Source organism: Budorcas taxicolor, chromosome 24 (assembly GCF_023091745.1).
Source record: "Budorcas taxicolor isolate Tak-1 chromosome 24, Takin1.1, whole genome shotgun sequence".
In the NCBI taxonomy this organism is placed as follows: domain Eukaryota; kingdom Metazoa; phylum Chordata; class Mammalia; order Artiodactyla; family Bovidae; genus Budorcas; species Budorcas taxicolor.
In genome coordinates, this window is record NC_068933.1 from 3,398,763 (window position 1) to 3,414,048 (window position 15,286).

Here is a 15,286-nt window from a genome sequence, read left to right on the forward strand (position 1 = left end):
GTTGGCAATAAGGAGCTCACGATCTGAGCCACAGTGAGCTCCTGGTCTTGTTTTTGCTGACTGTAAAGAGCTTCTCCATCTTTGGCTGCAAAGAATATAATCAATCTGATTTCGGTGTTGACCATCAGGTTAGGCCCATACAATTTTTGTCTTTTATTGTGCCCACCTTTGCATGCAATTTTCCTTTGGTATCTGTAATTTTCTTGAAGAGACCTCTAGTCTCTCCCATTCTGTTGTTTTCCTCAGTTTCTTTGCACTGTTCACTTAGGAAACTTTCTTATCTCTCCTTGCTATTCTTTGGAACTGTGAATTCAGATGGGTATATGTTTCCTTTTCTCCTTTGCCTTTCACTTCTCTTCTTTTCTCAGCTATTTGTAAGGCCTCCTCAGAAAATCATTTTGCCTTTTTGCATTTCTTTTTCTTGGGGATGATTTTGATCACCACCCCCTGTACAATGATTGTTCCCTTTAAAAGTGCACTTCGACAAGGAAGGTCATGTGTCTTAAATACCTTTAAAATCTTAACACCAAATCTATTACAAGTAATTAAATTTCCTGTAGTTAGGAGGAAGTAGAAAGGATATGAATCATTAATAGTTTTATTTGTTTGTTTTTTAAATATAAATTTATTTATTTTAATTGTTAATATTTTTAGTTTGAGTATCTAGAAAAGAACAATGTCCAAAATACTATAGGTATTCGTAAATGTAATTACAGAATACACATTACATAAAAGAACTGCTAGGTACCCATAAACATTATCTGGTTTTCATGGCCTGAAAAGATAGATGCACCCCAATATTCATCGCAGTACTATTTACAATGGCCAAGATATGGAAACAAGCTAAACGTCCAATGACAGAGGAATAGATAAAGAAGCAGTGGTATATAGATACAGTGGAATATTACTCAGCCATTAAGAAATGAGATAAGGCCATTTGTAGCAACATGGATGGACCTAGAGAGCGTCATACTGAGTGAAATCAGATAGAGAAGAGGAAATCCCTTATATGTGGAATATGAAAAGAAATGAAATGATTCGCCAGTCCAGTTTCAATGCATGACACTGGATGCTTGGGGTTGGTGCACTGAGATGACCCAGAGGGATGGTACAGGGAGCGAGGAGGGAGGGGGGTTCAGGATGGGGAACACGTGTATAGTTGTGGCGGATTCATGTTGATGAATGGCAAAACCAATACAAAAACAAAAAGAATACAAAAAAAAAAAAAAAAAAAGAAATGATACAAATGAACTTACAAAACAGAGACTCATAGACTTAGCAACAAACTCATGATTGCCAGGGGAAGGGATAGTTACAGACTTTGGGAAGGTAATGTACATCCTGCTGTATTTAAAATGGATAATCTGACAAAAACCTATTGTGTAGCACATGGGATTCTACTCAGTGTTATGTGCCAGCCTGGATGGGAGGGTGATTGGGGGAGAATGGATACATGCATATGTATGGCTGAGTCCCTTCACTGTTCACCTGAAACTATCACAGCATTGTTAATACAAAGCGTTTCGGTGTTAAAACACACACACTAAAAACAAAACATTAACTGGTTTTCCTCCACCTCCCACCTTCTTCCAGCAGCTAACTACCTCTCCCTCAGTCAACTCACACGCTTAGCTAGACTGTCTCCTCTCGGCACCCACTTTCATTTACCCACTGCCCTTTCCTGCTTTCCTAAGTTATATCAGCATTTTTGTTTTCTCTCCTTGGTCCCACAACTTCCTGCTAAGGAAGTGGCATCTTAAAATCCTTCAGGTTCAGTTTGGTACCAAAGTTTGAAGATGGGCTTGTAGAGGACAAAGCGACTAAGCACAGCACAGAGGACAGAGATGGCTTCTCCACAAAATAACACTACAGGTTGATCTTAGGGTTGCTGTTGTTTAGTTTCTAAGTTTTTTCTGACTCTTTGCAACCCAATGGACTGTAGCCTGCCAGGCAAGAATGCTGGAGTGGGTTGCCATTTCATTCTCCAGGGGGTCTTCCCGACCCAGGGATCAAACCTGCGTCTCCTGCATTGGCAGGCAGATTCTTCACCACTGAGCCATCTTGGAAGCCTTTATCTTAGAATAATCTCACAAAAATAAGTTATATGATGGTGTATAGAAATAATATATCTGAATTTGAACTAGACTAGCTCACTGCAGAGGGCTGGTAAACACATGTGGATGATCTGTTACCTGGCCAACATTTTGTTATGTTCTCTTACGTGATCTTTGGTTCCAAAGGCTGAGCCAGCTGAAGAAATAATTCAGAATCAATATTCTATGACTTCCATGGTCATGGAATAGCTTTCAAGAGGAATCCGTCACCTCTAATCTCATGAGGCTTTCATGCGAATGGTACTTAGCCCAACGATGTAAGCTGTCGCCTGTGATTTCATAGCCTTTTATTTATCTTTGCTGCATAAGGTCAGTCACAGTTCATAATACTGATATGAGTTCTTGGTTGAGGTAAGGAATTATATAAAATAGTCCAGAGTTTCAAAATGTTTCAGTTTTACCAGAAAATGTCCAGAATCTCTTACTCCTGCAAACCCTGCTTTATATGTGTAATAGAAACTCAGTGCTTTAATTCGTAATCTTGGTTACATTAATTAATGAGAAGTTAAAAATCTGACTTCAGGAAGAAGGGTGGTATTCCTTATGCAGACATTTCAAGAAGTATAATATCTTTATGCCTCTTATACGGTTAATATATTTTAAACCATGTGACTCATTTTTGAATTGTTATTTTTATGACGTGTGTAGCATACACATGTCTATCCCTCTAAGATACTTTGTCAGTCTTGATCAGTTAAACTTGTCAAGCATGATTTTGATCATAGAGATTTTAATTCTTTAAAATTCTCTGCTGTGTGCTCAGCCACTCAGTTGTGTCCAGCTCTTTGTGACCCCATGGATTATAGCCCACCAGTCTCCTCTATCCATGGGATTTTTCCAGCCATTTCCTCCTCCAGGTTTAAAACTTTAAATTTCTTTAATTTAGTTTATCCTTGTAATCCTCAGGTTTAATGTGGAAAATACTTATTTTTTGTATCTTTTAATTTCTACTAATTTTATACATACACCTCAAATGACCTAATTTTTTTAAGCTCAGCAATTTTGGTCCCCTATGAAAGGCCACTGAGCTCAGCCTTCCTCCAAGGAGTACTTTCGCTTCTGAGTAGTTTGTGTGGATTAAAGTGTAACTGTGAAACCAGTCTTCTCACGTGCTGTATTCCTGAAGAAAAAGCTCCTTTAGCAGAAGAATAAAATATTCCAAATGAATTATCTGCAGCTTGCGAGACTGCCTAATTTAGTCTGACAGAGTTGTTGATTATCTGAAAGAGGAATTCTAAAAACCCTACCGACGACTCCCTTCCTTAATTATGTTTTAGCAAATGGGCGCCACAAAGGCCCATGAATACTGAGAGGTTTCCAGGCACCCTGGACAGTGTTTTTCAAAACACAGCAAGCAGTCTCCCTCCCAAGACTCAGAGCTGTAAAACCTGCAGTAGGAATATAAATACACATTCTCATCTTACGGGCCTTTTTCCTCCTGCCAGCTACAAATTGTCACTTACCAAGAGCATTGCCAACGAGTGAACAACAAAGGCCTTTGCCATCTGCCTCTACAGAGACTGAACCCCATATTGTTGCCCTTCAACACCCCCTGAGGGAGTTCAGGGTGGAGTGAGGCACTCTGTGCTCCAGGGAATCTGGTGGGACAGGTCTTTAGACAGTTGGATGCTTTCAGGAACAGATTTTATGATCTCAAGCCTTGCATCTCCTCCTTGCACACCTAGAGAAGCACTCAATCTCTTCATGGTGACATCAGATCCTCGTGACTAACAAAAAACCTTTTGTAAAATGAGTGCTTCCCCCTTCACCAAAACCTTGTATATTGACCTTCTCCCACTGCTGCCTTGGAGCTGTCTTTCAGAGCTCTCTGAGGTGCTGCCTCCCGGGCTGCAGTCCTCATTTTGCCCCCAATAAAACTTAACTCACAACTGTCAAGTTGTGCATCGTTTTTAGTTGACATTCCCCTAGACCTGCAGTGTTCAGGGGCAGCCAAGGGCCCCACAGGGCCAGTAGCACCTGAGATGTGTCACTTGATATGGATTAAAACACAGAATGGATTTCAATGAACCAATAGTAAGAATGTAAAATATTTCAGTAATATATTTTTATATCACATGTTAAATATTTCATATATATTGGGTTAATAAAATTTCCACTGAAATTAATTTCATTTGTCTCTTGCCTTTGCCTTTAATTTGGCTGCTAGGAAAATTAAAATGGTGAATGCAGCTCACATTGTACTGGGCAACATCACTCTCAGGCCTAAACTGATGGACCAGCCAATGGAATCACTGGTGCCAGGGACACAGGGTTTAACCAGAAGAATTCTGAAGAGTTTAGTGCTGTTAGACCAGAGCTATAAAAGTCACCACTAGGATGGATCTGATTTTTAAAATCATTATTTAATACAGATGGGATTTTTTTCTATAGGTTTTAAATCAGTGAATGTAGTAGTAAAAATACTGCTCTTCTTTCATCCATTGTGATGGGGGCCCATGGGTGTATTTTATTCTTCCAGGCCAGGCATTTCTGAAGGTCTTTCAGAAGGAATTATCTGGGAGGTACCTAATTCTCATTAGCAGGACCTGTGAGTATGATTTTAAAGTGTTTAGTCATTGATGGAGCAGTGAAAGTAAATGAATAAAGAGTCACAGGGGGAGATTGGAGAAGTCCTCAGAGGGAAGTGGAGTGGATATGGCTAATGTGTCGATGGTGGGACTATATTGCCTGGCTGAGGGCACAGTTCACACTTGGAACTTAAAACACAGAGTCCCAAGAAGTTCTGAGGAGCAAGTCTGCTACACAGAGAATCAATTGCTGTCTCTCAAAGATGCAAAAGCTGGTTTTGGAAAGTAACCTCTTAAGCAGAAGAGGCAGCTGGGGCCCACAAACTGTTGAAACAGTCACCATTTTCAGGCTTAATCCAGAATGTCTAGAGTTTGAAGGCTTTACAATTTGGATGTGAACTAGGCTTCTATAATCATACTCATGTTCAGTAGGGCAATATCAGAAATCAAGACCCAGTGACAAAACCAAACTCACAAGTAGGAATTCACTTTGATGGATTCTGAGGAAGATTAACTCTATCATTTTAACTAGACCTGCAGTATTAGAACCTTCTTTGTCACTTTATCTCCATCTTTTTTAAACGTTGACAATTTGTTTCTCATCTGTTGACCCACATAGACACTTTTGTAACATGCAAGCTAGACAGAGGCAAGTCTGCAGTCAACAGGAGCTTGCAAGGAGAATTAATATAACAATGTGAAGGGGATTCCCAGGTGGCTCAGACCTAAAGGGTCTGCCTGTAATGTGGGACACCTAAGTTTGACACCTGGTTCAGGAAGATCCCCTGGAGAAGGAAATGGGAACCCATTCTAGTATTCTTGCCTGAAAATCCTGGGCTGAGGAGCCTGGTGGGCTACAATCCTTAGGGTCACAAAGAGTTAGACATGACTGAGAAACTTCACTTTCTTCTGTGATGTGGAATGGCTTCCTCTTAAGAGCTTTGTAGCAGGTAGGGCTGGGCATGTTTTCCTGAGACTTAATGTCCCTTGTGGTCAGCCAGGCAAGGTCATACAAAGATATACACTCCAGGTTTCAGAGACATTTGAGATGGTATGCATGGGAAGGCTTGAAATGAGTTACAATTGTTTTTGCTGGAAATTAGCCTAAAACACAAGCTGAGAAAGTACCCAAGGAAATGCACTGCTGATGGAAGAACACAGCAATCAGATACCACTTAAGAGGAAGACAGCCCTTTCTAAGTGGTAGGCTCTGTTTTGCCCAGTCCTTCTAAGACTTTAGGGTCAGGGGACCATAAAGTTATCCCAGACCCAGCATTTCAGTTGCTTTGTCTCCCAAGTTTTTTAAAAATTAATTTGCGTATTCACTTATTTTGACTCTGATGGGTCTTTGTTGCTGCAGGCAAACCTTCTCTAGCTGCAGCAAGTTGGGGCTACTCTCATGATACGTGGCCGTCTCACTGTGGCGGCTTCTCTTGCTGCAGAGCACAACCTCTGGAATTCAGGCTTCAGCAGATGTGGCATGTGGGCTCAGTAGTTATGGCCTCAGGCTCTAGAGTGCAGGCTCAGTAGTTGTGGTGCCTGGGCTTAGTTGCTTCATGGCCCGTAGGATCTCCCAGGACCAGGGATTGATCTCCCGGGACGGTGTCTTCTGCATTAGCAGGCAAATTCTTTACCACTGAGCAACCGGAGAAGCCCATCCCAAGGTTTTAACATGGGCCTTATGTAACATCCTCTAGGCTGACTGGAACCCTCCCCCTACTGCAGGGGGCAAGATCTACTTCTGCTCAATCAACCTTTTTTCATCTTTTTCATTCCTTGGAATCCTATATCTTACATCTGAGTCCTGTGTCTCACTGCAGCTCACACTTGGGTTTTGATGAGTGACCTCTGACATGGTCCTCCATAATTTATTTTTAAATGTATTAGGTTAGCCAAAGTTTGTTCCGCTTTTTCTATGAGACATTATAGAAAACTCCAAAGGAACTTTTCGGCCAATCCAGTAAGTCAGGACTTAATATTAGGAGCAGCAAATTATGACTGTAACTGCATTTTGACACTATCTCATCTACATTCCAGAGGAGATGGCACCCCACTCCGGTATTCTTGCTTGGAAAATCCCATGGAAGGAGGAACCCAGTTGGCTGCAGTCCATGGTGTCGCTAAGAGTCGGACATGACTGAGCAACTTCACTTTCACTTTTCACTTTCATGCATTGGAGAAGGAAATGGCAACCCACTCCAGTGTTCTTGCCTGGAGAATCCCAGGGACGGGGGAGCCTGGTGGGCTGCCATCTAGGGGGTCGCACAGAGCTGGACATGACAAGTGACATAGCAGCAGCAGCAGCATCTACATTCGATGCACCAGTTATAAAAGAAAGCCTACATCTGCTGAGATAGTTCTGATCCTTAATGTAATGCTTTCCTTATGTTCCTGAAATGTTGCTTTTATTCAATGCTCATGCTGTGCCTAAATTCATATGTGGAAATGCTAACCCTTACGGTGATGGTATTTTATAAGAGGTGGGGACTTTGGGAGGTGGTTAGGTAATGAGAGTAGAATTTCCATGAACGAGATTAGTGCATTTTAAAAGACCCCAGAGTGCTCCTTCACTCCCATTAAGTGGGGGCAAAGGACAAAGGAGAAGTCAGCCATCTTCACCCAGGCAAGAGGCCCCCCAGCGCCTCCCCAGCTGGCACTCTGACCTTGTACTTTAGCTTCTGGAACTCTGAGGAATAGATTCTTGTTGTTTATAAGCCAGTTAACTGTCCTTTGTTACAGTAGCCTGAAAAGACAAGACAGTCCTGAATATTCTGTCAGGAGCCAAAATGAACTGCATGTACCCTTGAAAGTTATATTTGAACCACAGGTGATTGGGAATCAAAGGCTTTGTATAAATAGAAATAATTAATCATGAATAATTAAAAACAATAATTTAAAAGGCAACCTGTTTAGTTGCACCTGTATTTAGAGATCATATGTATGTGGTTGAAAAAAAAAAACACATTTTATTAAACTATTATTTTAGCAGTTCAAAACATGTCTTTCAGGATGTGATTTTTAACTTGTAATTCCTCTGTGACATCTAGATTTCCCCAAGGAACTTTCATCTTCCTGAAATGTTCTCTGCAAGATCAAAGCTCAAGATAAAATTTCAATTACATCAATGAAATGAACTATTTATATGGAACTTATTTTTCTATAAAAACCACTTCAACTAGAAACATCGTTTTTGAAAAGCAGATAAACCCTATCTGTGGATTTGGTTGTGAATTTTGTCAGGATATGTGTTGTCAACATCCTTGCACTGCTCCAGTATACCACAATGAATAGTCGAGGCAGTGGGGGGAGGCTATTCTATAAATTGTCAACAGTTATACAAACGTATGGCTGTAAAGTTGGCCTGCTAATTACTTACATGCCTGTTATAGAACAGTAGTTGTCATGAAGCTCTATCCCCAGGAGGTCCCAAAGTGAACAACATGGGAAGTACAATTTAAAAGCAGAAAATAAAGCATCTCTCTTGACACTGCTACACAAATTGGAATCCTAGTATACAGAGTAACACCCTCATGCTTGGCAAGACTTTACAACTCTGAATTTGCTCACATCAACAGGCAAAAAGTGATGCCACAAAGTGCTTAATTACCTCCTATACAGCATGCTACCAGCCCATATGGCAGTGCCTGGGAATGTCCTAATTGAAAGTCACTTAGTATTTACAAAGACAATCCAAGTTTAACTGGGACACCATCGCTGACATTCCTGGCTAGAAAACACACCCTTGCTTTCAGGAGAAATAAATTGTAATGCTACATAAGTCCTCACGGCTCTTCCCAGCATGCTTGTGTTCAGTTCTGAACACCTGTCACAGCCTTCACTGAGTTATACTGCATCTATAATTAAGAATCTGTTAGGATTTTCATAGAGTATCGAGTTTTGAGAGGATTGTGTTAGCATATTGTCTGATTCCAACAGCCTCTGACTAGGAATTTAAAACATAATAAAAAGCAAATAAATCGCATTCTGTATACATACCACATCTTTATCAGTTTGCCTGTTGCTGGGCATTTGGGTTGCTTTCATTTTAGGCTGCTGTAAATAGTGAGTGCTCCCGTGAACACTGGGGTGCATGTATCTTCTTAGATTAGTGTTTTTTTCCAGATATACACCCAGGAGTAGGATCCCTGGATCATATGGTAATTTTATTTTTAATTTGAGGAACCTCCATACTGTTCTCCATAGTGGCTGTACAGACTTACATTCCCACCAACAGGGTAGGAGACTTCTCTTTTCTCCACATCCTTGCCAGCTTTTGTTATTTGGAGACTTTTTGATACTAGTCATCTGACAGGTGTGAGGTGATACCTTATTGCTCTGATTTGCATTTCTCTTATAATTAGCAATGGTGAGTCATAAAAAGAATGAAATCCTGCCATTTGCAGCAACGCAGATGGAGTAAGAGGATTTTATGCTTAGTAAAATGTCAGAAGCAGAGAAAGGCAAGTACTGTATGACACCACTTAAAGGCAGAATATAAAAAATAATACAAGTGAATGTTTACACACAAAAGAAACCAAGTCACAGACTCAGAAAGCTGTCTACTGGTTACTAAAGGAGAAAGGGGAGGAGTAGGAGCAAGTAAGGGTATAGGATTAAGAGATATACCCTACTATGTATAAAAGAAATCAACTGCAAGAACATACTGTACAGAATAGGAAATTATAGCCACTATCTTCTAATGACATGATGGAGTATAATCTATAAAAGTACTGAATCGCTCTGTTGTGCAGCTGAATATAATATTGTAAACCAACAATAATGCTAAATAAATAAACACCACAGGAACACAGAAAAGAATGTGATTTTAATCAGAGTTTCTCAAACCCTAGTTATCTTTCATTCTCCTCTTCTGCAACCTCCCATGTCTTAGATAACAAGTCTTACTCTTCCTGCAAACCACCCCCCTTCCCTCTCCTCCATCCCGACCACACAGTCTCCCCAGCCTGCATCTCAGCCCTGCTCCAAGCCCCGGCCACCTTGCTGTGGACCTGTGTGAAGGTATTTCTTTCTGGTCTCCCTGCATTTATCATCCAGTTACTCTTTCTCCACAAAGCCAGGGGGGTCCTGTTTAACACAAGTGAGATGCTACTGCCATCCTCCTGAGCACCACTGCACAGCTTCCTTGGGTTAAAAGCAAATCCCTCTCTCCTGATTACAAAGCCCTCTGAGATCTTGCCTTGTCTCTGATCCTGTTTCACATCACTGACATGAGCAGCAGCCGTGACCTCACCCATTAGCTCACCCCACTGGTTTCCTGTTTCTTGAGTGGGAAGCCCCTCTCCTAAGAGTTTATTTTCTAAAGTCTCCTCTGTCTGCAATGATCTTGCATAACCAGGTCCTTCTTGTTACTCAAAACCCAGTCTAAATGTCGTCCCTGCAGAGAGGCCTTGCATGGCCTTTGATTTGATAGCCAGCTGAGACAGGTCAATGCCTATCTCATCTAGGAATCTGGGTTCTCTGCAGAAGACTTGTGCCATCCTGATGTCCTTTCTCATCTGTGTTGTGCGCTTCCAGCCTGCTCTATATTATGATTACATAAAGTTAGGGATTGTCAACATTTTCCTTGCTGTAATCTCAGGTGTTCAGAATAGCAACTCACACATGGTTAGTAAGTATGTGTAGAATGAAGAATTCATGGTACCCAAGAAAGCATAAAGTGGAATCAAACAGGCTCATTAAATATTAGGGTAAAACATCAACTCTTTCTGTAGTATCCCTAAGAATTTTTACTCTAACGTAATTATGTCATGTCTCCAAGACAGGAATATTGAATAAATGGTTTCCAAAACTTAGTTCATCACAGGATAATTTCTTTATAAGGAACATATCAGACAATGAATAATCAATTTAAGAGACACTGATGTGTGCACCTCTATTTACACAGACCAATTGAGAATGTGAAGAGTTTTCTGCTTAAAAAAAAAATCTGTGCAAGGGAATGTTTGCTAATTAATTAATGTTTGCTAATTTTGCTTGCTTTTCCTTTTCACCAAGACAACTGGATTCCAAGTCTAATTCTGCTAAAAATTATTTGTATTGACTTTCAACAGATCAGTTTAATTTTCCGTGCCCATTTCCTCAATTTTTAAATGAGAGAACATTGTAAGCAATTATACTCCAATAGAGGCTAACAGAGTTTCCTTAAGAGAACACACTGGTCATAGCAAACACGCTTTTCCAACAACCCAAGTGATGACTCTACACCCGGACATCACCACATGATCAATACCAAAATCAGACTGATTATGTTCTTTGCAGCCAAAGATGGAGAAGCTCTATACAGTCAGCAAACAAAACCTGGACCTGACTGTGGCTCAGATCATGAGCCCCTTATTGCAACAATCAGGCTTAAATTGAAGAAAGTAGGGAAAACCTCTAGGCCATTCAGGTATGACCTAAATCAAATCCCTTACAATTATACAGTGGAGGTGACACAATGAACAGATTCAAGGGACCAGATGTGGTAGAGAGAGAGCCTGAAGAAGCATGGATGGGGATTCATAACACTGTACCAGAGGGCAGTGAGCAAAACCATCCCAAAGAAAAAGAAAGGCAAGAAGGCAAAGTGGTTATCTGAAGAAGCTTTGCAAATAAGCTGAGAAAAGAAGAGAAGTGAAAGGCAAAGGAGAAAGGGAAAGATATACCCAACTGAATGCTCCAGAGAACAGCAAGGAGAGATAAGAAGGCCTTTTTAAATGAACAATGCAAAGAGATAGAGAAAAACAATAGTATGGGAAAGATTAGAGATCTCTTTAAGAAATTGGAGATACCAAGGGAACATTTTATGCAAAATGGTAACAATAAAGGACAGAAACTGCAAGGACCTAAATGAAGTAGAAGAGATTAAGAAGTGGCAAGAATACACAGAAGAACTAAACAAAAAAGATCTTATGACCCAGATAACCATAAAGGTGTGGTCACTCACCTAGAGCCAGACATCCTGGAGTGAGAGGTCAAGTGGGCCTTAGGAATCATCACTAGGAACAAAGCTAGTGGAGGTGATGGAATTCCAGCTGAGCTGTTTCAAATCTTAAAAGATGATGCTGTTAAAGTGCTACACTTAATATGCCAGCAGACTTGGAAAACTCAGCAGTGGCCACAGGACTGGAAAAGGTCAGTTTTCATTCCAATCCTAAAGAAGGTCATTGCCAAAGAATGTTCAAATTACCATACAATTGAACTGATTTCACATGCTAACAAAGTTATGTACAAAATCCTTCAAGCTAGGCTTCAAATATACCTGAACTAGGAACTTCCAGATGTACATGCTGGGTTTAGAAAAGGCAAAAAAAAAAAGAAGAGATAAAATTGCCAAAATTTGTCGGATCATGGAGAAAACAAGATAGTTCCAGAAAAACATCTACTTTTGCTTCATTGATTACATTAAAGCCTTTGTGTGGATCACAACAAACTGTGGAAAACTCTTAAAGAGGTGGGAATATCAGACCACCTTGCCTGTCTCCTGAGAAATCTGTACATGGGTCAAGAAGCAATAGTTAGAACTGGACATGGAACAACTGACTGGTTCAAAATTGAAAAAGGAGTATGTCAAGGCTGTATATTGTCACCCTGCTTATTTAACATATATGCAGAGTACATCATGTGAAATGCCGGGCTGGAATCAAGATTGCTGGGAGAAATATCAACAACCTCAGATATGCAGATGATATCACTCAAATGGCAGAAAGTGATGAGGAACTAAGAGCCTCTTGATGAGGGTGAAAAAGGAGAGTGGAAAACCTGGCTTAAATCTCAACATTCAAAAAACTAAGATCATGGCATCCGGTCCCATCACTTCACGGCAAATTGAAGAGGAAAATATGGAAGCAGTGACAGATTTTATTTTATTGGGCTCCAAAATCACTGCAGATGGTGACTGCAGTCACAAAATTAAAAGACATTTGCTCCTTAGACGGAAAGCTATGACAAACCTAGACAACATACTAAAAAAGCAGAGACATCACTTTGCTGACAAAAGTCCATATTTATAGTCAAAGCTGTGGTTTTTCCAGTAGTCATGTAGGGGTGTGAGAGTTGGATCATCAAGAAAACTGAGTGCTGAAGAACTGATGTTTTGAACTGTGGTGTTGAAGAAGACTCTGGCGAGTCCCTTGGACAGCAGGACATCAAATCAGTCCATCCTAAAGGAATATTCATTGGAAAGACTGATGCTAAAGCTGAATCTCCAGTGCTTTGGCCACTTGATGAGAAAAGCCAACTCAGGAAAAGCAGACTCCCTGATGGCAGGAAAGACTGAAGGCAAAAGGAGAAGGGAGCAGCTGAGGACGAGATAGTTAGAAAGCATCACCAACTCAAAGGACATGAATCTGAGCAAGCTATGGGAGATACTAGAGGACAGAGGAGCCTGGTGTGCCGCTGTCCAAGGGGTTACCAAGAGTCAGACCACAACTTAGAGAATGAACAGCAACAATAATAAAAAATAAATGAGATAAAATGCTCTCATGCTTTTACCTGATCCCGTGTTTTAAGAGCTTCACTTCCATCAAGCCAAATAATCAAGTGGCTCAGGGACAGTTTGCAGTCAAATGAGGAGAAATGTTATAAAATTGACAATACAGGGTTAAAGCAAAGTGTGCACAGCGGCCTCTGAGTAGGGAGCCTGTCTTCTCGACTAGCTGAACCTTCAGCTCTCCAAGCTTGGTGACCGGCCACTAGCCCTTCAGACCTCAGTTTGGAGGTCTTTTCCCCAAGCTTAGCTTACCTGTCTCCCTAACTCCAATGAGACCAGAGCTTCTCTCGATCACCTCCTCCTCCTGCTTCCTTTGCAGCGTAAGTATCACTGACTTCTGTGCCTTTACATGTCAGCTTCCTTCTCTAACCTCTGAGTTCTGTGCACATGCACTTACAGTATTTTGAGGACTCTCACACCCTTAATAAGTAAAAGAGTTCCTGGCAAGTAGCAGGTACTCAATTAGCAGTTGCAGAAACTTGGATGAAAATAATCATTTTGTTCCCTAGCATGACCAACATCAATGTTGATAGCCATTCATATTAAGATGAGAGATACATGAGTCTAAAAACGCCTCCATATTCTGCCCTATTGTATGTTTATTCAAATATACTCATCGTTTAAAATCTTGTATTCTTGAGATGAGTGGACTTGACCACCAATACAAATGCAAATTGAAATAACATATTTAGGGGTTGGTAAGCTTACCTTTTGTGAAGCCCAGGGACAATTTTTGAATGTCTTCATTGAGGTTTTCTATGTTAATGAAATCTGTATCTTCCCTCTCTCTGAAATTGCTTGCTCTTAAAGCTCTTCTGGAGGAGAGTTTATATAACAATAGTCAACAAATGGGAAAATGTCTCTCACTGACTTTTTTTTTTTTCACCTGTTCACCCTGAAGGGAGCTGGTAGGTAACCAAGAGCCAAGTGAGGGACCATCAGGAAAAAAGCCAAGTATCAAATGACTAAGACCATTGAGGAGGAGCACTTAGGCATTACTTCTCAAGTGCTTTCACAATTAAGAAAACAAGAAAATCAGTTTCTCTGGAGACTGAGCAGTGATGAGCGACAGGTTTTCACAAAAGCATATGAAAAGCTAAATTAAAAGGAAGTTTGGAGAGAAGTTAGTTACTCCTGCTTCTCGGAGGAACTGGCCGTGGCGAGCAGAGGCATGTTTGCTCCGTTGGCACCGCCTGTCCTGCCCTGGAATTATTAACCACACTTGCAGGCTTATCTTCCTGATCTAGACAGTGATTCTCGGGATTACCCTCACAGTGACCAGAGCCACATGAGAATCCCATAGGAAAGACCCAGGTGATTCTTCGTCAGTGTCTTCTTAAGGTAGCAAAGCACGTAATGCAGCTCCTAAAAAAATTAATTTGAGAGAGCAGACAGAAGGAAAATGTTATTTTAATCCTCCTCTGTGCTCACTATAGAAATAAAAAATTCAGATGTCTTTATTTTTGTACCATTTTCACTGCACTGCTTATGGGTTTCCTTCAAATTGAGTCTCTAACAAATTAAAATCTCAACTGGCATGGGATATGTTTAGAATGCTAATGCATTGACCACTGAAAGAGAAATAAGTTTCTAAATACTGTTCTCGGATTGATAGTGCCATGCCTGACAATTTGGGATATTTTCACTCACAGGTGATGCAAAACCCTATTAGATTTCAGAAGGACAGTTGCCATTGTCACTAATACATCATGCCGGCTGGGTGACTGAAGTCTCATCATCTCGTAACCCAGAAATAATACTGAAATACTTTTCACAGCTCAGGTATAAGGAGTTCACAGATTTTATTAGGTTGCTTAGTTTCATAAGCAAAATTTTAAATATTTATATTTAATTTTAACTATTCTATAAGTTGACTAAATCAGTACTTTAAGGATTTCTTTCATGAGAAGTTTGTACTTCCTGACTTCTTTCACTGATATTGGACCTTAAGTTCCAATCTGCTAACATCAGCACAAATAAATTTCTATAAGGGAAAATCTAACCGTTGTCAAGTCCTTAATCAGTTACTTTAAATGAACTTTTCCCCTTCTTACAGGCCAGGTTGGGTGAATTTATATCCAGGAGCATTTTTTAACATGGAGTCAGCATTTAACAATGTCCCATTCTGTATCAAATACACACAGTGAAGGAAG

At 40.5% G+C, this 15,286-nt stretch overlaps 1 protein-coding gene across 1 annotated transcript in view; it reads right to left on the minus strand.

Annotated features, from left to right (window-relative positions):
* Window positions 1-15,286, minus strand: part of CSMD1 (CUB and Sushi multiple domains 1) — a 1,658,099-nt gene that overhangs the window by 817,248 nt on the left and 825,565 nt on the right. The gene's annotated exons all lie outside the window — the stretch shown is intronic.